Consider the following 25280-nt stretch of genomic DNA (forward strand, 5'->3'; position numbering starts at 1 on the left):
TGTGTTCATTTGGTTATTCCACAGCACGTCATCACTATTATAAGTCACTCAGCCGAATCCCGAGAATCTGTTCTGTTTGATTTAGTTTTTCTTTTTTTCCTTTCTTTTCTGACTGACAGCTGGAACATTTGATCTGTATTCATCCTAGTGGTACAGAGACAAAAAGCAACAAAACGTCGACAGCAACAAAGTGTTAAGCAGCCAGAGAAATGCCACAGGGGGGGCTGCAAAAAGGCTGCTGCCAAAAAGGTAGACCTTGTCTGGCTCCTCCATCTGTGAGACTAAAACATTTAGCGTCATTGAATGAGACACCCTGAAGTATGATGAAAACACAGCATGAGTTATCAATACTTTTATGTAGAAATATGGTAACAATTTATTGGAAACTTCACTATTAAATGCATAATATGCAATTCTCTAATTATAACAGTGTCGCTTAACTATGAAATGTATTCTACCATGCTATGACACCCCTGACATGGGGAGATTCCTGACCAGTGGTGTTATGTCAGTACAGCCATAATGCAAACCACTGTCACTGTCATGACAATGGTCATCTGATGTGAGCCAGGGGCGTCAGTTGGGCAGTCGCCATACCCCACCTCAAGACCAAAAATGTAAAAGTAGGCTATAAAAAAAGTTGACTGAAATCATTCCAATACCGATTAAAATGCAATTGCTGTTTAGCGTATTGGTGGGCTAGCTTTAGGACTAGAGAAGCTGCCAGCCTGCACAGATTTCTCTCAGGGACCAGAGACAGTGCCAGACAGGTCAGCTGTTTAGGTAGTGCGTTGATTGTTTTGATTTTGATGTCGGCAATTGAACTCGGCCTTGTAAGCCTCATGGCCAGCTGTTTTATGCACCGGTTACTTTCACATTGATGTCGGCATAGGCGGCGTGTCCAATATGCTCGGGGAAGATAAGCTTCCTCTAAAGTAAATTGAATAAAATTTGCCAAAATTAGCTACATAATTACTCGTGCCAATACAGAAATACATAGAATAATTCAAAATACTACACCAGAGAGCATGATTTGGCCACAGAGGAGCATTAGCTGCTGTAAAAATGAGCTGTATTGCGCACAATTTGGGCAGTAAATAGCCTACCAAATAGCTGATTATTTAGTTGCAGTGGTCAGTGAAAAGCAGTTAAATATGCCTATAGCAATATTTCTAAATACAATCACAGGAAAAATGGCTATTGCTGAAAAGAAAAGACAAAGAAAATACTCTGTCTCAAAATTCTCAACTTCCAATTGAGCGAACAGTAGCCTGTCTTATTGGCACCAGCAGAGAGCATCTGGGTGCATGCATATTCACTGTCTTTATCATTGGAACAGTACCACTGGAAAGTTTTTTGGGGGACAATAATTTCCTCCTCCAGGCTAGATGGACTTCAAGAGGCCCCTTGTAGCTCAGTTGGTAGAGCATGGTGTTTGCGACGCCAGGGTTGTGGGTTCAATTCCCACGGGGGGCCAGTATGAAAAATGTATGCACTCACTAACTGTAAGTCGCTCTGGATAAGAGCGTCTGCAAAATGTAAAATGTAAATGTTATGCAATTTGTGTCTCCCCTTTTTGTAGGCCTAGATTAGATTGTTGCGAAAAAGTCATTTTTACTGATCTGTTTGCCAGTGTTAGTAGAATGGCTACTAATTTGTGTTGTATAAAAAAAGATGTTGCAGTCATAAAAAGTATTGTAGAATTGCATGAAATATGTTAAAATCTAATTTCATTCGTTACATACATTTACATTTACATTTTAGTCATTTAGCAGACACTCTTATCCAGAGCGACTTACAGTTAGTGAGTGCATACATTTTAATTTTTTCATACTGGCCCCCCGTGGGAATCGAACCCACAACCCTGGCGTTGCAAGCGCCATGCTCTACCAACTGTAAATAACTTTGTAAATAACAGGTGTAGACTAACAGTTTAATGCTTATTTATGGGCCCTTCCCAACAATGCAGAGAGAAAGAAATTTGTGAAATAATAAAAGAGTAAAACACGTAATAATAAAAGTAATAATAAATACAAAATGAATAATGACAACTTGGCTATATACACGGGGTACCTGTACTGAGTTGATGTGCAGGGGTACCATGTAATTTAAGTAGATATGTACATGTAACTATGAATAAAGTTACACATATTAAACAGTAGCAGCAGCGTATGTGATGAGTCAAAAAGGTTTGTGCAAAAAGGGTAAATGAAGCTAGCTATTTGGTTAACTATTTAACTAACAATTTAGCCGTCTTATAGCTTGGGGGTAGAATCTCTTCAGAGTCCTGTTGGTTCCAGACTTGGTGCATCGGTACCGCTTGCCGTGCGGTAGCAGAGAGAACAGTCTATGACTTGGGTGGCTGGAGTCTTTGACAATTGTTAGGGCCTTCCAATGACACCACCTGGTATAGAGGTCCTGGATGGCAGGGAGCTCAGCCCCAGTGATATACTGGGCCATACGCACTACCCTGTAGTGCCTTTCAGTCGTGATGCCAAGCAGTTGCCATACCAAGCGGTGATGCAGCCAGTGAAGATGCTCTCAATGGTGCAGCTGTAGAACTTTGTGAGGATCTGAGGGCCCATGCCAAATCTTTTCAGTCTCCTGAGGGGGAAGAGGGGTTGTCGTGCCCTCTTCACGACTGTGTTGGTGTGGACCATGATAGATCCTTAGTGATGTGGACACAGAGGAACTTGAAGCTCTCGACCCGCTCCACTACAGCCCTGTCAAATGTGAATGGGGGCGTGCTCGGCCCTCCGTTTCCTGTAGTCCACGATCAGCTCCTTTGTCTTGCTGACGTTGAGGGACAGGTTGTTGTCCTAGCACCACACTCTTCAGGAAGTCCATGATCCAGTTGCAGAGGGAGGTGTTCAGTTCCAGGGTCCTTAGCTTAGTGATGAGCTTGGAGGGTGCTATGGTGTTGAACTCGGAGATGTAGTCAAAGAACAGCATTCTCACATACAGTACCAGTCAAAAGTTTGGACACACCTACTAATTCCAGGGTTTTTCGTTATTTTTACTATTTTCTACATTGTAGAATAATAGTGAAGACATCAAAAGACCAAGTCCATATTATGGCAAGAACAGCTCAAATAAGCAAAGAGAAATGACAGTCCATCATTACTTTAAGACATGGTCAGTCAATACGGCACATTTCAAGAACTTTGAAAATATCTTCAAGTGCAGTCACAAAAAACATCAAGCGCTATGATGAAACTGGCTTTCATGAAGACCGCGACAGGAATGGAAGACCCAAAGTTAACTCTGCTGCAGAGGATAAGTTCATTAGAGTTACCAGCCTCAGAAATTGCAGCCCAAATAAATGCTTCAAAGAGTTCAAGTCACAGACACATCTCAACATCAACTGTTCAGTTAACCCCAGTGGGTCAGAAATCTAGTTATAGCAAGCACACTGCTCGGGTGATGGGCTTGGGTCTCCCTGGCAAGGGGAAGCGGTAGCCATGACTCCGTAGAGTGAGCTACAAGCCTGTCGTAAATGGCAACCAGTAAGCCAGAGAGCACCGCAAGGTGGAGTTTCTCTACAGGCTAGAAGGCTCTCACGCAGTACTGGAAGGTAGGAGCAGTCAGTCTAGCCAGCGAGGGCTCTGGCAAGCTAGGTGGAGAAAATAATACTACCATTTAGGTAGAGAGAGCTAGCAAAAGAGCTAGTTCTAGTCGTGTGCTTCGCCGATCCTTAGCTGTGTAGCCAACTACTCCTGGCGTTTAGCTAGCTATCATTCCCCTCAAAGGTTAGTAGCCTGGCTATAGCAAGCAGACTGCTAGCTGAAAAGGATCTGCATTCTTCATTAGCTAGCTAGATTAGCTTAGAGTATGGAATATCAAAAGTCTCTTTCCTTTCTTCCATCTTGGTGGGAATAAGCAGCACGAAACAGGTAGCTAACTAGGCTGGTGGGGCGAGAGCTAGCTGTGTGGCGCTAGCTGAGCCAGAGACTGAGATGTAGCTTTCATTTGAGCTCAAACCTCTCCATGAGAAGCTGCTGTCCTACGCTCAGCTGCGGACTCCTTGACGGTGCACCTGTGAATAATTTAGCAGGAAAGCTGAGGTAGAGGAGTAGAGGAACTTAATCGAATCCGTGAGGAAGACGAAAGAAGCAAAGATTGGTGTGGACTACGGACCCTTATATGGGAAGTGGAATGGTCCACTATTGGCCGTTGCTCCTGTCAGTCTATGACAGTCGTTGTGTGATTCGACCTTTCTAGACTCCTCCCCTAATGAGGCGTTACCCAAAGTGAGAGACTGAACAAGTCATTTTATTTTCATTTTAGTCATTTAGCAGACGCTCTTATCCAGAGCTACTTACAGTTAGTGAGTGCATAATTTTTTTTTCATAGTAATTGAAATAGAACCCAAAGTTACGTAGAAGTAACCCAACTTAATTCTCTGCATGTTCACAATATTGTTAAAAATCATAAAATTTAGACTGTACCCACTGACACTTATGGGATGATTTAGAATTTTGTGCAGTAGTATTTACTGATTACTCTTCTGATGTAAACAATGTATTCATATTCTGTGAACAAAACACTAAACAGTGAATTTTGTATTCACTGTTTACATTTGTATTTAATGTTTTACAAAAGGTGGTATAAGATATGCAAATCAGGTAATCCGGCAAGAAAATGATCAGAAGTTCTGTAAATGTTTTGAGCATTTTATCATTGCTGTTGTGCTATAGATATGTTTCAACACTGATCCAAAAATTGCTTGTATGCGATTGAGAAACTGTAATCTGTGTTTCATACACAGTGGTTTTTACGCTGCTGCTACTCGCTGTTTATTATCTATGCATAGTCACGTTACCCCTACCTACATGTACATATTACCTCAATTACCTTGACTAACCTGTACCCCCACACATTGACTCGGTACCGGCACCCCCTGTATATAGCCTCGTTATTGTTATTTTATTGTGTTACTTTTTTTCTTATTTCAGTTTATTTTGTTTTATTTTTGCAAATATTTTCTTACTTACTTAAAAAAAATCTGCATTGTTGGTTAAGGGCTTGGAAGTGTGTCACGGTTCAGACAGACGACAAGAGGACCACAATTGCGTCACACCAGAAAGTTTATTTAAACTTAAGGGGAAAGGGATGTAGGGAGTGAGTGAAGGCTCCAGGGGTTATCCCGTCCGATGTGCTGGGTCTGTGCCTCCCCCCAGTGGCAGCGATGCGTCCGATGACGCCGGTGGTTGGTGGCCCAGAAGTCCTGGGGGGGGGAGGAAACACAGACACAACGGGGCGGAATGAAACCAGGCAGCAGTACAGTTCAAGGGAAATCCAAAATACGTAGTAGCAAGGCAGAAGGCTGGTCAGAGTTACCGGGATTGAAGAGTAGTCAGGAGTCGTAATGGCAGAAGCAGGTCTGGATCTCCTGAGGCAGAAGAGTATCCAAAAACCAGGCAGGTCCGGGGTCACAAAACCAGGGTGAGCCAGAAGCGCGAGCAAACAGGTTCCGGGTGTGAGCTTTGCAGACGATCTGACACCGGAGAGCTGAAAGACAGGGCCTAAAATACTGGGAGAGGTTAGTGGGTAATGCAGCGCAGCTGGCAGAGTAATTAGAGCCGAGCAGAGCAGGGACAGGTGGAGCTAGTTAGGCTGAGTAGAGAGAGGGAGGTGAGCAGAGTGGAAGATAGTGGAAACCAATTAAGGTGGTAACCCGGTGGAGTGAGAGGGCTCATGACAGAACCCCCCAAGGGACGGCCCCAGAAGTCCCAAGAGCAACACCACGCCGGGCGGGAGGAGGGGAGCCGGAGGAGGGCTAGAACTCCTCCGAACGGTCCGAGTGAACGTCCTCATCCTCGGAGGAAGCCGGAAGGCCGTGGTCGGGAGATGGGACAGGTCCCGAGACAGGATCAGGCACAGGACAGGAAGCCGAGCGGGCCGGACGGTTAGGGACCCCTCTGGGGCGGCCCCTACGGATTGCAGGTTGATCAGGATGCCGTTGGTGGAAAGCGGTGATGAGAGTCCTATCCACAATCCGACTAGCTGGCACCCAGGTCCTTTCCTCAGGTCCATAGCCCTCCCAGTCAATGAGGTACTGGAGACCCCTACCCCTCCGTCTGGACCGAAGCAGGCGGCGGACGGTGTAAACCAGACCACCATCGACGAGCCGTGGAGGAGGAGGACAAGGCGCAGCAGGGACCAGCGGACTCCTGGGCACAGGCAGGGGCTGCAGCAATCCGGCTGGGGGCTGGCAGGACGACTTGTGTTGGTTGCAGATGGGGCAGGCTTGGACGAATCCCGTACATCCTTCCTCAGAGAGGGCCACCAGAACCTCTGGGCGAGCAGGTTGTAAGTGCGGGTGGAGCCAGGGTGACAAGCTAGGCGGGAGTCATGTCCCCACTGAACGACCTGGGACCTCAGGTCTTCGGGGACAAAAAGGCGGTCAGCTGGGCAAGTGCTGGGACCTGGCTGGTTACGGAGAGCCTCCAGCACCTGTTCCTCAACAGCCCAGGTCAGAGCTGCAACGATGCAGGGACTTGGCAGAATCGACCCAGGGTCCTTGGAGGGTCAGGAGCGGAGTTAGTAGGTACTGGCCGAGCGGGGTAGTGCGGCGGCAAGCAGGCAGGTTCGGTGGCAGTCCTCTCCCCACTCCTGATCACCCCGGTCACCCAGTCGAGCTGAGGGTTGTGCCGGGCGGAGCCATGGGTAACCCAGGATGAGGGTTGGCCTGGAGAGGGGAGCAGGTGAAACTGGATAGTTTCTTGATGGTTTCCGGACAGACCCATCGAGACCGGGGCCGTGACATGAGTGACCGATCCGAGTAAGTGTCCGTCCAGTGCCCGGGCAGGAATAGGAGGTGTCAAACGGAGGTTCTCCAGTCCCAGTTGGCGTGCCAGCTTGATGTCCATTATGTTGGCTTCGGCGCCAGAATCCACCAGAGCAGCCAGGGTGTGAGTTGAGTCAGAGAGGCGGAGGTGAACTTGCAGCAGGGGTTTGCGGTCGGAGGACTGGATGGTCATTGAACTCAACCGGACTCCCCCTATGCCCGGTGAGCTTCGGCCCTTTAAAGGGCAGGTTACCACACGATGTCCGTCACCTCCACAATAGAGACAGAGGTTTGAGGTGAAGCGTCGCTGGCGCTCTGCAGGAGTGAGAGAGGCTCGCCCAATCTCCATAGGCTCAGACTGATCAAGCTGACCTGGGTGAGTGGCAGTAGATGACAGGAGCCCAGTCGGATCTCTCCGAATGCCGGTAGTAGGTGGACCTTGGCGCCCCCTCTCACGACGACGGGTCTGTATCCCTCTGTCGATCCTGACAGTCAGTGCGATGGCTTCATCAAGAGTGGAAGGCAGTTCATGGGAGACCAACTCGTCCTTGATATAGTCAGCCAAACTATGGAAGAACGCGTCCACCAACGATGGTGTGTTCCAAGAACTTCGCCTAGCCAGGGTTCGGAAGTCGATGGAATGGTCTGCGACTGTCACGTCTGCCTTGTCGAATACTGAACAGTTCACGAGACGCCTCTGCGGTTGGTGAATCCAGGTCAAACACCTTCAGCATCTCCTCAGCAAACAGGTCGAAGGTTGCACATGCGGGGGTTTGACGTTCGAACTCTGCTGTTCCCCAGAGTCGAGCTCGGCCCGTCAGGTGAGTGATGGCATACCCAACTCTAGCCCCCTCCGTGGCGAAGGTCCTTGGCTGCAAGGAGAACTGAAGTCGGCAGCTAGTCAGGAATGGCCGTACCTGGGTTGAATCGCCGTTGAACCGCTCGGGGTTTCCAATCTTGGGTTCCGAGCAGCGGCTGCAATGACCGGGGCAGGTAACTCGGGGGCAGGGCTGGTGGGCAGACTGGCTGGGGTCAGGTTGGTGAGGAGTTGAATGATCATGGCGAGTTGTTGTTGCTGCTGCTGGGACTGCTGCTGGTGCTGCTGGAACTGCTGATGCTGTTGGTGGCCGACCTGAAGCAGAGAGGAGATGACGCCGCTCATGCGGCCTAGCTCTCTCTCAGTGTGTTCCAGGCGTTGCATGGCGGTGGGTTGCTCAGGCTCTTCGGTTTCCATGTCGGGGGAAGTGTGCGCTGAGTCCATGATGGTCAGATCGTACTGTCACGGTTCAGACAGACGACAAGAGGACCACAATTGCGTCACACCAGAAAGTTTATTTAAACTTAAGGGGAAAGGGATGTAGGGAGTGAGTGAAGGCTCCAGGGGTTATCCCGTCCGATGTGCTGGGTCTGTGCCTCCCCCCAGTGGCAGCGATGCGTCCGATGACGCCGGTGGTTGGTGGCCCAGAAGTCCTGGGGGGGGGAGGAAACACAGACACAACGGGGCGGAATGAAACCAGGCAGCAGTACAGTTCAAGGGAAATCCAAAATACGTAGTAGCAAGGCAGAAGGCTGGTCAGAGTTACCGGGATTGAAGAGTAGTCAGGAGTCGTAATGGCAGAAGCAGGTCTGGATCTCCTGAGGCAGAAGAGTCCGGGGTCACAAAACCAGGGTGAGCCAGAAGCGCGAGCAAACAGGTTCCGGGTGTGAGCTTTGCAGACGATCTGACACCGGAGAGCTGAAAGACAGGGCCTAAAATACTGGGAGAGGTTAGTGGGTAATGCAGCGCAGCTGGCAGAGTAATTAGAGCCGAGCAGAGCAGGGACAGGTGGAGCTAGTTAGGCTGAGTAGAGAGAGGGAGGTGAGCAGAGTGGAAGATAGTGGAAACCAATTAAGGTGGTAACCCGGTGGAGTGAGAGGGCTCATGACAAAGTGTGCATTTCACGGTAAAGTCTACACCTGTTGTATTCAGCGCATGTGACAAATAACATTTCATTTCATTTGATTTGAATATGCATTGGTTCCACTGTGCCCTCTTTTTTTGTGTCTCAGTGCACCCTTTGTTCTGCATCAAGCTCAATTATGATAATTGCCCAATTTGCCTTGGTAAAGGTTATATCATACTACAGTTTTTATGAGGGATTATCTCTTGTGTTTGTTCATGGTGGATCAACCATGTTAAATAACACCCATGTAAGAGTACAGAGCACATTCCCACCTACAGTAGGTCTAACGTCAAAGGTCAAATATCTTCTCTAACCCAGGGTCAGAGTTTAAAGTTGTTATCCTTAAGTGTATGAAAGACAGAAGAGCCGGCGGAATTCAAATGCAATGTATGATGAGTATTATGAAAAAAAGAGACTATTAACATGTGTAAAAGCAGCCAATAAAAAGCAAACAGGGAGAAAGTCTTTAGCAGTGATTTTTAAAGAGGGTTAGCGGGATCAGCATTTGCCTGAGGGAGCTAGCGCCGGACTAGCTGACCGATTTAGCAATGTTGTTTATCGCCATTGCTGATGGAGGCGAGCGTCATCACTGTATCCTTCCTTCCCTTAATGCCATGAGAAATGCCACATAGGCTGTCGGCAGTGCCAGGCCAGTAGGTTAATATGCTGTGCACTCGGGCCAGGAAATGGGGAGAAAATGACAATTTTTGATTTAATTTTCTTTATCTACAGACTGCTAAAAAAATCTACAGTATATTCTTACCTGGCCTAGGTTTGGCTGAGATTATCCAAGTGTGTATCGCAAAGACGTTGAGCAAAACTTTATTGATTTTGAGCTGAGAATGGAAAACATAGAAACTTCTTTCAACATGAAATGAATTCATATCACTTCCCTATCATTCTAATGTTAGAAGCCTAAATAGAAAGTAATGGGAACGTTAGGGTATGTCCTGGGAATGTTCTTGGTTTGCCGGGGAGGCTTTTTAATCATGGAATGATTTCAGTCTACTTCTTTTATCAAAGCAATGTTTTTTAAAATCTATTTTATGAGTATGCTGTGTATGGTAATGTTACACAGTTCCACCCTATTTGATAGGAGCTAATCAACAGACAATTCCCGACATTTTGCAGGTGGCCTACTTAATCAAAGTGCAATGCAGCTATAAAGGAACAGCAAAGAACAGTCTATGGGGGACTGGATTCTGTCACAAGTGTTGCCTAAATGTCCTTTTCGATGTAGTGGGACTCGCGATTGTGCATGTGTGTTGATACAGTATGTGCTTCACTGCTTATATACCTGTGTGTGTCACTATGTCAATGTCTATGTGTCACTATGTCAATGTCTATGTGTTGTGACCAGAATTTTGCTACCCTAGAATCAAGACAGGGTGGCGAGGGGAGCTGGGCAGGGTAAGTGGTCCGTCAGCTGAGGTAAAGCCTTGATGGATCACTCTCCAGAGGAGCGTCAGCCCCTCTCCCCTGCCAACACAGGGGTAGTGTGCCAGAGCCAGTGCCAGTCAACCCACGGGGGTATAGGGAATGTGGGGGTAGGGAGTGTCTTTGTGAGTCTCACACACAGCAATTATGACACACATATACACACAAACTTTCATTGCGGCTAGGTGTCAGTCGGCAGACACAGAGGGTTTTGGGAGTGTGTATGTGTGGTAATACAGTGGGGAGAACAAGTATTTGATACACTGCCGATTTTGCAGGTTTTCCTACTTACAAAGCATGTAGAGGTCTGTAATTTTTATCATAGGTACACTTCAACTGTGAGAGACGGAATCTAAAACAAAAATCCAGAAAATCACATTGTATGATTTTTAAGTAATTAATTTGCATTTTATTGCATGACAGAAGTATTTGATCACCTACCAACCAGTAAGAATTACGGCTCTCACAGACCTGTTAGTTTTTCTTTAAGAAGACCTCCTGTTCTCCACTCATTACCTGTATTAACTGCACCTGTTTGAACTCGTAACCTGTATAAAAGACACCTGTCCACACACTCAATCAAACAGACTCCAACCTCTCCACAATGGCCAAGACCAGAGAGCTGTGTAAGGCCATCAGGGATAAAATTGTAGACCTGCACAAGGCTGGGATGGGCTACAGGACAATAGGCAAGCAGCTTGTTGAGAAGGCAACAACTGTTGGCGCAATTATTAGAAAATGGAAGAAGTTCAAGATGACAGTCAATCACCCTCGGTCTGGGGCTCCATGCAAGATCTCACCTCGTGGGGCATCAATGATCATGAGGAAGCTGAGGGATCAGCCCAGAACTACACGACAGGACCTGGTCAATGACCTGAAGAGAGCTGGGACCACAGTCTCAAAGAAAACCGTTAGTAACACACTACGCCGTCATGGATTAAAATCCTGCAGCGCACGCAAGGTCCCCCTGCTCAAGCCAGCGCATGTCCAGGCCCATCTGAAGTTTGCCAATGACCATCTAGATGATCCAGAGGAGGAATGGGAGAAGGTCATGTGGTTTGATGAGACAAAAATAGAGCTTTTTGGTCTAAACTCCACTCGCCGTGTTTGGAGGAAGAAGAAGGATGAGTACAACCCCAAGAACACCATCCCAACCGTGAAGCATGGAGGTGGAAACATCATTCTTTGGGGATGCTTTTCTGCAAAGGGGACAGGACGACTGCACCGTATTGAGGGGAGGATGGATGGGGCCATGTATCGTGAGATCTTGGCCAACAACCTCCTTCCCTCAGTAAGAGCATTGAAGATGGGTCGTGGCTGGGTCTTTCGGTATGACAACGACCCGAAACACACAGCCAGGGCAACTAAGGAGTGGCTCTGTAAGAAGCATCTCAAGGTCCTGGAGTGGCCTAGCCAGAACCTGAACCCAATAGAAAATCTTTGGAGGGAGCTGAAAGTCTGTATTGCCCAGCGACAGCCCCGAAACCTGAAGGATCTGGAGAAGGTCTGTATGGAGGAGTGGGCCAAAATCCCTGCTACAGTGTGTGCAAACCTGGTCAAGACCTACAGGAAACATATGATCTCTGTAATTGGAAACAAAGGTTTATGTACCAAATATTAAGTTCTGCTTTTCTGATGTATCAAATACTTATGTCATGCAATAAAATGCACATTAATTACTTAAAAATCATACAATGTGATTTTCTGGATTTTTGTTTTAGATTCTGTCTCCCACAGTTGAAGTGTACCTATGATAAAAATTACAGACCTCTACATGCTTTGTAAGTAGGAAAACCTGCAAAATCGGCAGTGTATCAAATACTTGTTCTCCCCACTGTATGTGTACATTCACACACAATGTAGCACTCAGCGGGTATATGGCAGGGTGTGTGTATGTGTTTGCATGTGTACATCGGTTTGCATGTGTACTCCCCTATTACCTCACGTATGTGTCTGTCAAGTGCATCTGCATGTATTTCTCTCTACCACCTCCGTTCCTCACACCACCTATATTCTTGTTTACCTATTTATCAGCATGCTTGCTCAATAATCATCTAATTGAACAAACTTGACCAATTCAACCTTCTACATGCAGAGTACCACATGACCCCTGTCAGTGGCACATTCCATCCTCCGGCAGACAAGACTCCAGTGTGATCGCAGATACAGTGGGAGACTGCTGAAATCTCACAGTGCAATCTCACTGGGCTGATTAGGAACTATTACCTCGGGCCCCTCAGTCAAGCTCAGCTAGTTTCTCTGTTTATTATCAGATGGCAGCCTTCACTTCCCACTGCCGTGTGACACATATGCAGAAAGTAAACACTCAGTATAGACAGCTATAGCAGAGAGGCACACTGCTCTATCTTTCAAGGGGTAGGGAGGACAGTTATAGGGGAGGGAGGAAGGTTTGTGTGTGTTGTTTGATGGAGCCTCTTGGGCATAATGATGGGATTAATTAGGTATGTGTGAGAGTGTGATTGGCTAGCGCACACATGGAGGCATATGTACACACACACACACACACGGACACACACACAAACACGAAACCCACAGTCATATGTGAAGGCACAAACACAAACACACATCTGTCTCCCCCCCCCTACACACAAAGCATGGAAACAAAAACAACAACAATGGTATCCTACAGAGAGGCTGCCCACAACAGCTGAAAAAGATCAATACCAAACCAGCTGCTTGGCTTTTTTTTATCGGAAGGCACAGTTGGCTTCAACACAGAGACTGCTCAATATTAACACAAAAACCTGAAATTCAAGGTTGTTGATAATTGGAACTAAACCTAAAATTCAAGGTTGTTGATAATTGGAACTAAAAACTGGTAACTAAAGACAATAATGCTGCTTCCCTTCTTCCATGGAAAGAGAAATAAACAGTTTATTTTCTACAATATTAACACTTTCACTCTTAGAAATAAGAGTATGGTTAGGGTAAAAAGTGTTCCCTGGGGTACAAAAATATCAAAATACACATATTGTACTTCCATAGGTATACATAATGATCTCACATGGTACTGTTCAGTACCTTTTAGGGTGCATGTGCGGATAATCAACACTGAACAAAAATATAAACACAACATGTAAAGTGTTGGTCCAATGTTCATGAGCTGAAATAAAAGATCCCAGAAATTGTCCATACGCACAAAAAGCTTATTTCTCTCAGATTTTGTGCACAAATTTGTTTACATCCCTGTTAGTGAGCATTGCTCCCTTGCCAAGATAATCCATCCACCTGACAAGTGTGGTATATCAAGACCTTGTGCGGGGACAATGAAAGGCCACTCTAACATGTTCAGTTTTGTCACACAACACAATGCCACAGATATCTCAAGTTTTGAGGGAGCGTGCAATTGGCATGCTGACTGCAGGAATGTCCACTAGAGCTTTTGCCAGAGAATTGAATGTTAATTTCTCTACCATAAGCTGCTTCCAATGTCATTTTAGAGAATTTGTCAGTACGTCCAACCAGCCTCACAACAGCAGACCACGTGTATGGCGTTGTGTGGGCGAGCGGTTTGCTGATGTCAACGTTGTGAACAGAGTGCCCCATGGTGGCGGTGGGGTTATGGTATGGGCAGACATAAGCTACGGACAATGAACACAAATGTATTTTATCGATGGCAATTTGAGTGCACAGAGACACCGTATTGAGATCCTGAGGCCTATTGTCGTGCCATTCATCCGCAGCCATCACCTCATGTTTAAGCATTATAATGCACAGCCCCATGTTGCAAGGGTCTGTACACAATTACTGGAAGCTGAAAATGTCCCAGTTCTTCTATGGCCTGCATACTCACCTGACATGTCACCCGTTGAGCATGTTTGGAATGCTCTGGATCGATGTGTACGACAGCGTGTTCCAGTTCCCGCCGATATCCAGTAACTTCGCACAGCCATTGAAGAGGAGTGGGACAACATTCCACAGGCCATAATCAACAGGCTAATCAACTCTATATGGAGGAGATGTGTCACACTGCATGAGGCAAATGGTGGTCACACCAGATCCTGTCTGGTTTTCTGATCCACGCCCCCACCTTTTTTTAAAAGGTATCTGTGACCAACAGATGCATATCTGTATTCCCAGTCATGTGAGATCTGTAGATTGGGGCTTAATGAATTCACTTCAATTGACTGATTTCCTTATATGAACTATAACTCAGTAAAATCTTTGAAATTGTTGCATGTTGCATTTATATTTTTGTTAATGTATAATGTATAATGTATAATGGTACAGTTTTTACCTAATATTTTGAATGTAAAGGTACAATCATCACTCTACTGTGAAGGTACATTTCTGTTTCCCAGGGTACAAACATATTTTGTGTACCCTCACTACCCACCATAAGGTACAATTATAGATTTTTGCCACTTAAAAGGAACTAACGTCTTTGTCACTGTGGTGGTACCCTAAAAGGCAAATCTGTACCATAATCATTATCATATTTCCCAGCATGCTCTACTGCAGGTTGATATTTTAAAATTGTTTTTAACATTCCCAAAATTCCCAGGTTTTCAAGAAATCCTGTTTGGAAGGTTCCTGGAAACAGAAGGGAATAAGCAAGAAATCTAGAAAGATCGCAGAATTTCACAACCCTACTTGCACGTCTGATGTAACCTGTAAACCAAGTTTCAGAACACTGTATTGGGGTAAACCTCAGCCACAAAATAAGGCCTTATGAGATATGTAATAAATTGTCACTAACAAATAGAGTCATGGGAGGTAACTCTACAATTTACTCGAAAGCAAGGTACACTGGGAAATTATATTGGAGGTGTGGCTAAGTGTGGGAGTGGCTTTCAGTTAGTTATTTTGGCCACCCGTGAGGGGAAGTGTTGTACCAGTTCAAAGTGTAGGAAGCAATAATTTTTATTATATACCTTGAAGTACCTGCAGGCTTGCCTCTGGCTCAAAAGGAAAATGGAAAATCATTCCTGCCCACTCTAATTGTTTAATACTTTGTATGTGCTCAACTTTTTTTCGTCCTCCAATTTGTTTGGTCAACTTTTCAACCTGTTCTCTGTGAAGTAGGCTGCCTGAGTTTTTCAACCTTGGCTTAGTACTAGCACGCTACAGTAACTGACTGACTGTGCTGTTGTGATCATTTCCACCTGCCTTGAGCCTTCATCCGATCGCAGTCTTATTGTTGATTCTTCCCCTCATCTCCTTTGTCCAATGCCACCTCTGGGTTATTGCCTCTGGAATCTATCTACTTTGGATTTACCTCAATATATTGCTATTGGATTAGCTGACTCTCCCTCAGCCGGTGAAATGGCATCTCCCTCGGAAGTGCCTCTCTCCTTGGCTCTTTTTTGGTAGCTAACTCAGCTGTCTCTACTATATATCTGTTGGCTTTTTGGTGTGTTCTGTAGGTTCCTGCCTGTGCTAGACTAGTTGGTGTTGTTCTCTGGCTTACTACTTAGCTATGTCGACCATGGTGGTTGGCTAGCTAGGCTAGTTAGCTGGCTAGGCTAGCTAGCAGGCTAAAATAACTAACTTTAGCTAGCTGGCTTGCTGGCTAAGATCTGCATATACAGTACCAGTAACATTGTTTGATAACTGGTTAGATGGCATTATATATTTCCAAAGCTTTGGTTTACTTTAATGTAGCTGTAACTAGGTGTTGTTACCAACTGGCTGACTCATGCAGTGCTAACATAACATTAGCAGGCTGGTACTACTAACATTAGCAGGCTAGTGGGGCTAAAGTTAGCAGGCTAGTAGGGCTAACGTTAGCAGGCTAGTTGGCTAGCAACCATGCAAGCTGATTTGTAACAATAAATGCATAAAGTATTTGCTTGTAAGTTGTTTGAAAATTTAATTGAAACCAGTATTCATGCAAATGGTTTGGTTGCATATTAAGATATACATTTGAAGTTATATATTTTAAGTTATTACTGTTGGAGTTCACATTACAAAGAATAGGCTGGCTTGCCGGGTCCTCCATATTAGGTCACAACCCGCAAAAACATATTCTGTCTTTCTTCGGAATTCTGATACATTTTATGTAATAACTCGAAAAGTAAGGTGTAACTTTAGAAATATACTAATGCAAATCCATATGTTACATGTGGTTACGTTTATGCTACCTACCCCATTTTAGTGGTGTATGGTAGAGGTACAATTTTGCTACTCCTATAAAGACTAAATGTTCCTTTTCTAAAGGCACTCTTTTGTACCTGTGGACCTGTGTAAGAAAGGCACTGAGGTATGAACTGGGGTACAATTATGTACCTATAACTAAATGTACAAAGGATGTACCTAATAGGCTACCACTACAGTGACAAACATTTGTACCCCTTGAAGAACAAATCTTTACATTTTAGTGTATAGCAATGATATCGCCCATACACAACCCTTGCCCCCCCCACTACACACACACACACACAGGTGTACCCACACACACAAACCACCTAGCCATCCTCACATAAACCTAGCCCCCCTGATGATCTCGTGAATACCATGTCCATAACAGTGTGTGATAATTTAATTACCCATCCTGCCAAATAGGAGCAATTTTAATTATTTACCGCTGTGCAGGCAACATCTCTTACAGCTCTGAGAAGAACAGGGTTGCATCCCAAATGGCACCCTATTCCCTATTTAGTGCACTACTTTTGGCCAGGGCCATTGGGCTCTTGTTAATAGTAGTGCTCTATATAAGGAATAGGGCGCCATTTGGGACGCAGCCCTGTACTTACCAGGGTTTCTCTAACTAATGATCCGAGCTTATGTTGACGGCGGAGCTGTGGATAACAGCTCTGAATCTCCCCATACGCTCCGAAATGACTACGGGCTACACTCAATCAAAGCAGCATTACCCGGAGAGTTTCGAAAACAACATCCTTCAAAAGATTCTAGAGTTATGTACCAACCAAAATAAGGTTTTCTGTCAATGTGAAAAAAAAACGATCTCAATTGTAATAAAGCATGACTTCTTGCTGCTCTGATGTCGTCTTGTTTTTGACTTAATCTCCAAAACCCTATTAGTACTTTTGAGGGAATGATTAGCTTTGCAGGTTCGATCGACTACGATTTGAGGAAATCCACAACAAATTGTGTTACGTGATCTGTCATCATCCAGCATGTGTATGGTTCCCCTGGTCCCAATCGTGGCCGTGCTCACGTGTAGTAGCACTTATTGATCGCTTTTCCCCATCTGAGCTGCCAACCTCTGTGCTAAGTCTAAAAGAGAAACCCCCTGTGTGTATGCATGCACACATGACAAGGATTTAAACATATGTGTATATACACAAAGATATACACTTGTTTGAGGCTTGGGTAATACATGTGAATCAGTTAAAGTCAGGTGTATAGTCAAAATAGTTTGAATAGCATTTTTGTCCCATTCCACTTTCATTTAAGGTTGTATATTTCAAATATATTTGACACTAGATGCACCAAGGCAATTCAGGGGGGTGTTTGATCTTTCTGGGGTGGGACTCCCAGACACCCAGGCACCTGGCAGATGTTGTCCCCACTGCATCTCAAATCAAAAATTATGCCCCAGACTATGAGCCTCATGAAGCACTCCACAAAAAAGTACTTGGTACCTTTCTCTAAGCTATACCTTAACAACATAGTTAAGCATCAGTTGTCAGAGCACCTTACCGATCACTGCACCTGTACACAGCCCATCTGAAATTAGCCCACCCAACTACCTCATCCCTATATTGTTATTTATTTTGCTCTTTTGCACACCAGTATCTCTATTTGCACATAATCTCTTGCACATCTAGCATTCCAGTGTTAATACTATTGTAATTATTTTGCACTATAGCCTATTTATTGCCTTACCTCCATAACTTGCTACATTTGCACCACTGTATATATATTTTCTGTTGTATTTTTGACTGTTTTTTTTACCCCATATGTAACTCTGTGTTGTTTTTATCGCACTGCTTTGCTTTATCTTGGCCAGGTCGCAGTTGTAAATGAGAACTTGTTCTCAACTGGCTTACCTGGTTAAATAAAGGTGAAAAAAATAAATAAAAATAGTGATAAAATTAGTTATCTTTATGTCTTCTCTTTATATATTCCCTCTTTATGTCTTCCCTAACCCTCAGGGCCAAAAACCAGCTGTGCTCTGAAGAAGCACTCTCAGATTTTTGAATTCGCTGCTCCGAGAGCCATTCATTCCTCTCTCTCTCTCCTGCAATCCAAAAGGGGTTCTGCCCTGCTTGTGGATGAGAATAACGTGATCCCGGATCGGAACCGGTGAGAGAGATGGATCAGAACCTGATGAGTTGGGGGTCAAAGGTTGGGTGATTCACGCCAAGCAGTAGAAAATGGCTCAGATTGCATGTCCACACTAGCACACTAGGGAGAATGAAGTAATTTAGTGGGCATCCATTCTAAGTAGAATGGTCATTGGAACATAGTCAGAGCCTCCACGTCAGTGTACTGCTGCCTTAACTACAGGACACCTGATTGCCATTCAAGCCTTGTCCTCCTCCTTTAACGAGTAGTGCTGCTTTGTAACACACACACAGGCATGATTTATCGATGCAAAGGAGGTAATATGGAGGTATTATACACGGTGGCCGCAACCACTGAAAATGCTTAAGATGAAAAGACCACATATCTAAACTATGCAAAACAGGCTCTTTCCCAATTTATGTGCAAAAAATGCCGCGTTTGATCTACGGACCCACTATTCGCTCTGTGCATCTCCGGACCTTACCAATCAATTTCTCACCGGAGTAATTTCTAGGAAAATAGGGAGCAATGTTCATTAATTTGAATTACAATCAGTCAAAGTGGCAGAAATGATGAGTACCTGTTGAAAGCCTGAGGACGAAAATAACACAGCTCCCTAATGCAATCTGCTCAGGTATGAGTTACTTTGTGAAATACACTTCCCTACTTCTCTCCAGCAGATATTAACAAGAACATCCTAGCATACACAAACAAGACTCTTTTGGGGAGATGATAGATTTTAGCTTTTAGCTGCAGGTGGGAAAAATATTTGAGGAACCGATGGAGAGCAGAACAGCCATGTGCTTGCGGATATTGACTAATATACCCTAACGAGAACTCTTACTATTCTCTTCCTCTTGTCATTACTTGTATTATTCACTGTTTGGCCTGTATCAGTGCATTTACCAACACAAGAATGAGAAGATCAATCTAGACTCCCACAGGCTATTGGCACTGGTGTTCCTGTCTATATTGAGAATAACTCAATATACCTTAAGTTCCACATCAGTCACTGGCTTCATCACTAAGTGCATCGATGACGTCTTCCCCACAGTGACCGTACGCACACACCCAAACCAGAAGCCATGGATTACAGGCAACATCCGCACTGAGCTAAAGGGTAGAGCTGCCGCTTTCAAGGAGCGGGACTCTAACCCAGACGCTTATAAGAAATCTCGCTATGACCTCCGACGAACCATCAAACAAGCAAAGTGTCAATACAGGACTAAGATTGAATCATACTACACCGGCTCCGACGCTCGTCAGATGTGGCAGGGCTTGCAAACTATTACGAACTACAAAGGGAAGCACAACCGCGAGCTTCCCAGTGACACAAGCCTACCAGATGAGCTAAATTACTTATATGCTCGCTTCGAGGCAAGCAACACTGAATCATGCATGAGAGCATCAGCTGATCCGAATGACTGTGTGATCACGCTTTCCGTAGGCGATGTGAGTAACACATTTAAACAGATCAACATTCAAAAGGCCGCAGGGCCAGACGTTTTACCAGGACGTGTACTCCGAGCAAGTGCTGACCAACTGGCAAGTGTCTTCACTGATATTTTCAACCTGTCCCTGACTGAGTCTGTAATACCAACATGTTTCAAGCAGACCACCATAGTCCCTGTGCCCAAGAACACTAAGGTAACCTGCCTAAATGACTACCGACCCGTAGCACTCACGTTTGTAGCCATGAAGTGCTTTGAAAGGCTGGTCATGGTTCACATCAACACCATCATCTCAGAAACCCTAGACCCACTCCAATTTTCATACTACTCCAACAGATCCACAGATGATGCTATCTTTATTGCATTCCACACTGCCCTTTCCCACCTGGACAAAAGGAACACCTACGTGAGAATGCTATTAATTGACTACAGCTCAACGTTCAACACCATAGTGCCCTCAAATTCATCACTAAGCTAAGGACCCTGGGACTGAACACCTCCCTTGGCAACTGGATCCTGGACTTCCTGACAGGCCGCCCACAAGTGGTAAGGGTAGGTAACAACACATATGCCACGCTGATCCTCAACACGGGGCCCCTCAGGGGTGCGTGCTCAGTCCCTGTACTACCTGTTCACCCATGACTGCATGGCCAAGCATGACTCCAACACCATCATTAAGTTTGCCGACGACACAAAATTGGTAGGCCTGTTCACCGACAACGATGAGAAAGCCTATAGGGAGGAGGTCAGAGACCTGGCCGTGTGGTGCCAGGACACCAACCTCTCCCTCAACGTGATCAAGACAAAGGAGATGATTGTGGACTACAGCAAAAGGAGGACCGAGCACGCCCCCATTCTCATCGACGGGGCTGTAGTGGAGCAGGTTGAGAGCTTCAAGTTCCTTGGTGTCAACATCACCAACAAACTATCATGGTCCAAACACACCAAGACAGTAATGAAGAGGGCACGACAAAGCCTATTCCCCCCCAGGCATGGGTCCTCAGATCCTCAAAAAGTTATACAGCTGCACCATCGAGAGCATCCTGACTGGTTGCATCACCGCCTGGTATGGCAACTGCTCGGCCTCCGACCGCAAGGCACTACAGAGGGTAGTGCGTACGGCCCAGTACATCACTAGGGCCAAGCTTCCTGCCATCCAGGTCCTCTATAGCAGGCGGTGTCAGAGGAAGGCCCTAACATTTGTCAAAGACTCCAGCCACCCTACTCATAGACTGTTCTCTCTGCTACCGCAAGGCAAGCCGTACCGGAGTGCCAAGTCTAGGTCCAAAAGGCTTCTTAACAGCTTCTACCCCCAAGCCATAGGAATCCTGAACAGCTAAACAAATGGCTACCCGGACTATTTGCATAGTTGGTTAAGGGCTTGTAAGTAAGCATTTCACTGTTGTATTCGGCGCATGTGACAAATACAATTTGATTTTATTTTATTTGAAGTTCCTCTCCTTTTTTTAAACTCTTGACTCTTGATGGCAGTGTAGAGCAGAAGCATCAACAGGTCAACCATCTGGGTGTGACTGCAGATGAGCAGGTGCTTCAACTCAGCCGCGAATCAAACGATTTAACCCAGCTAATAGCGCACCAAGTTGGTTTCCTATCACCTTCCCTCTCTTTCCCTTGGTCTCTTTCTTCGGTAATGTCACTCTCGATTGCTGGGCACAATTACACCATGGGCTCCGGCTACAATCGAGCTCCAGCTCAGTCACAAAGAGGGGGGTGGTACTGGGCAAGCCTGCCCCCTCTCTCCCCTCGCTATCGGGGCTGGTGATATTCTGCAACAGCCAGTCAGTCCATCACATTGGCATTTAGCACTGGGGTGATGGACAATTATAAGGGCCTTGGCGGCCGCCTTATCTGTCCAGAGAGGGCCTGCGGGTTAGCGGAGACATGAGCCGGCACCAGAATGAGGGTGTCAATGTCACGATCGTCGTAAAGGAGAGTAGACCAAGGCGCAGCGTGTGAAACGAACATGACTTTATTTAATTAAAGTACTAAATACAAACAAAACACGACTCGTGAAGTCCACGGTTACACTGACCGAATAAGGAACAAAAACCCACAACCCCCAAGGGAAAACATACAGTTTAAATATGGCTCCCAATCAGAGACAACCCACAACAGCTGACACTCGTTGCCTCTGACTGGGAGCCACTCTGGCCAACATAGACATAAACAACATAGAATACCCAACATAGAAAATGAACACATAGAATGCACACACCCTGTCTCAACATATAGAGTCCCAGAGCCAGGGTGTGACAGTACCCCCCCCTAAAGGCGCGGACTGCGACCGCGTCTTAACAAAACCCCAAACAGGGGAGGGCTGGGTGGGCATTCCTCCTCGGAGGCGGCTCCGGCTCCGGCCTTGACCACCACCCCTCCATAATACCCCCGTAGCGCCCCTGGTCCGGTCTGACCCCGCTGGCTGGATCTGGACTGGACATTGACGGAGCGGATTGCTTACGCTCCGTTGTGGAGCAGCTGACCGGTCTTACCAGGCTGACGACTCGCACCCCGGGCTTGGTGCGAGTAGCCGGAACGGGCTGAACCAGGCTGACGACTCGCACCCCTGGCTTGGTGCGAGTGGCAGGAACGGGCTGGACCAGGCTGACGACTCGCACCCCTGGCTTGGTGCGAGTGGCAGGAACGGGCTGGACCAGGCTGACGACTCGCACCCCTGGCTTGGTGCGTGGAGCAGGGACAGGCCGGGCTGGGCTGGCGACGCACCCCGTAGGCTTAGTGCGTGGAGCAGGGACAGGCCGGGCTGGGCTGGCGACGCACACCGTAGGTTTGGTGCGTGGAGCAGGGACAGGCCGGGCTGGGCTGGCGACGCACCCCGTAGGCTTAGTGCGTGGAGCAGGGACAGGCCGGGCTGGGCTGGCGACGCACACCGTAGGTTTGGTGCGTGGAGCAGGGACAGGCCGGGCTGGGCTGGCGACGCACCCCGTAGGCTTAGTGCGTGGAGCAGGGACAGGCCGGGCTGGGCTGGCGACGCACCCCGTAGGCTTGGTGCGTGGAGCAGGGACAGGCCGGGCTGGGCTGGCGACGCACCCCGTAGGCTTAGTGCGTGGAGCAGGAACAGGCCGGGCAGGGCTGTCGACGCACACCGTAGGTTTGGTGCGTGGAGCAGGAACAGGCCGGGCAGGGCTGTCGACGCACACCGTAGGTTTGGTGCGTGGAGCAGGAACAGGCCGGGCAGGACTGGCGACGCACACCGTAGGCTTGGTGCGAGAGGCAGGAACAGGCCGGACCGGGCTGGAGACGCGCACCGTCCATTTGGTGCGAGGGGCCGTAACAGGCCGGACCGTACTGGGGACACACACCACTGGCTCTACTCCGGGGAACTGGAACGGGCCGGACCGGACTGGTAACACACCCCAGTACCTCTCGCCGTGCCTCTAAACCTCCTTTCCCTACTTTGACCAGTGGCCCCCGTAACCTGGTGGCCTTTTGAATACGCCCCTTCTCTGCCTCCGTCAGCCCCGTCGTCCATGCCCTGTGCCCCCCTAAAAATTATTGGGGGTGCCTCTCGTCCGTCCGACGATGGCACTGCTGACGCCGCTGCTCCTCTCTCGCCAGGGCCTTGATCCTACCCCAAGGTCCCTTGCCCCCGAGCATGTCCTCCCAGGACCACACTTTGCCCACCTGGGCCATCGCCAGCCTCTCCATCTCCTTTCCCGGCGCTTCCTCCCATGTCCAGTCTGCCTGCTCCTGGACACGCTGCTTGGTCGTTGTATGGTGGGTTTTTCTGTCACGATCGTCGTAAAGGAGAGTAGACCAAGGCGCAGCGTGTGAAACGAACATGACTTTATTTAATTAAAGCACGAAAACCAAAACAAAACACGACTCGTGAAGTCCACGGTTACACTGACCGAATAAGGAACAAAAACCCACAACCCCCAAGGGAAAACATACAGTTTAAATATGGCTCCCAATCAGAGACAACCCACAACAGCTGACACTCGTTGCCTCTGACTGGGAGCCACTCTGGCCAACATAGACATAAACAACATAGAATACCCAACATAGAAAATGAACACATAGAATGCACACACCCTGGCTCAACATATAGAGTCCCAGAGCCAGGGTGTGACAGTCAATCTACATGCCTGACTGGAAGGTTTTTATTATGGCAAAGCTTTTCATGTTAAATGGTCTGTGAAGTGATGATATAACAAGGTATTTACAGGGTAGTTATATTGGCAGTACAGTACTTCTCAGAAGTAGTATAGCTGTGGTCTGCTGTGTTCTACCCAGAATATGTTTCATAGTAGCTGCCAAGTAGTCACTGTGTAAATAGATTTATTTGACAATGAGTGGGACCAGATATTGTTCTTTTTTTTGGTTATCCGTGTGTTATGAAGTGATTACATTGAGTCATATTTTTAGTTCAAACTTTCATAGTTGTGGGGATGATATGAAACATAATTAGTTAAGGGAATGCATGGCTGTCATTTTTTTATTAGGAAATAATTAATAGGTATGTGATTAATTTGGGGAATGCATGCCATTTCATGACATCGGAGGAGTAAATGTTAACATATTACCTCGACATGTAATCTGATTGTATGATTGTATGATGGTGGCTTATTTCCAAAGCATTTTATCGCTTTTATTTTCAAATTTTCTAACAGTATGGAGCCAAGTTTGTATCTACCTCAAGTGTCAGAGAGAGAGAAAATAGGGTGCACACCATTATCTGTCAGATGGTTATTTTCTCTCAATCACTCTCTCATACTCACAAGATTTCTCTTATGCTTTTACATCCATCTCTCTTTCCATGCCTCAGATTATCTCTATATCTCTGACTTTTCTCTCTGTCTGTGTAAGTGACTCGTTCTCCCAGTAGGTCTCATACTGAGCCACTTGCTCCCTCTATTAACCATCCAGAGCTATTTCTCTCTTTCTTGTGCTCTCTCTCTCTCTCTTAGTCCCTCACGGCCAATGTCAGCATCTGTGTTACCATCTCTCATTCGTTCTCTGCAACTCTCACTCTTTCTTTAGGTCTGTCTCTCTCTAGCTCTCTTTTTTGCTCTCCCCAACACTCACTCACTCTTTCTCTCTCTCTTTTACTCTCCCCCTTTGCTCTACTCTCAATCTCTGTCCCTCCCTCTGTCTCTCTCTTTAGCTCTCCCCTCTCTCTCTCCCGCCCTCCCTCCATTAACCAAAGCCCTGGCTGTGACTCGGGCCTTTGAAGGGGGTAAAGAAGAAGCCTTCACTGGTATCTCCAAGATTTCTTTCTTCTCACGTCAAGAGTGGCACTCAGCGCTGGAGGCATTTCATATATTATTTCAAAGACTAAAGCAACACAATCATAAGCAGCACAAGAAAGTAGCGCAGCATGACGCGCACGCACACGCAACCTCACAGAGGAGAGAAGAAAATATGCTGAGAAGAACAGAGAGAGAGAGGGAGGGAAATTGAGACGTG

This window comes from Coregonus clupeaformis, chromosome 29 (genome assembly GCF_020615455.1).
Source record: "Coregonus clupeaformis isolate EN_2021a chromosome 29, ASM2061545v1, whole genome shotgun sequence".
Taxonomy (NCBI): domain Eukaryota; kingdom Metazoa; phylum Chordata; class Actinopteri; order Salmoniformes; family Salmonidae; genus Coregonus; species Coregonus clupeaformis.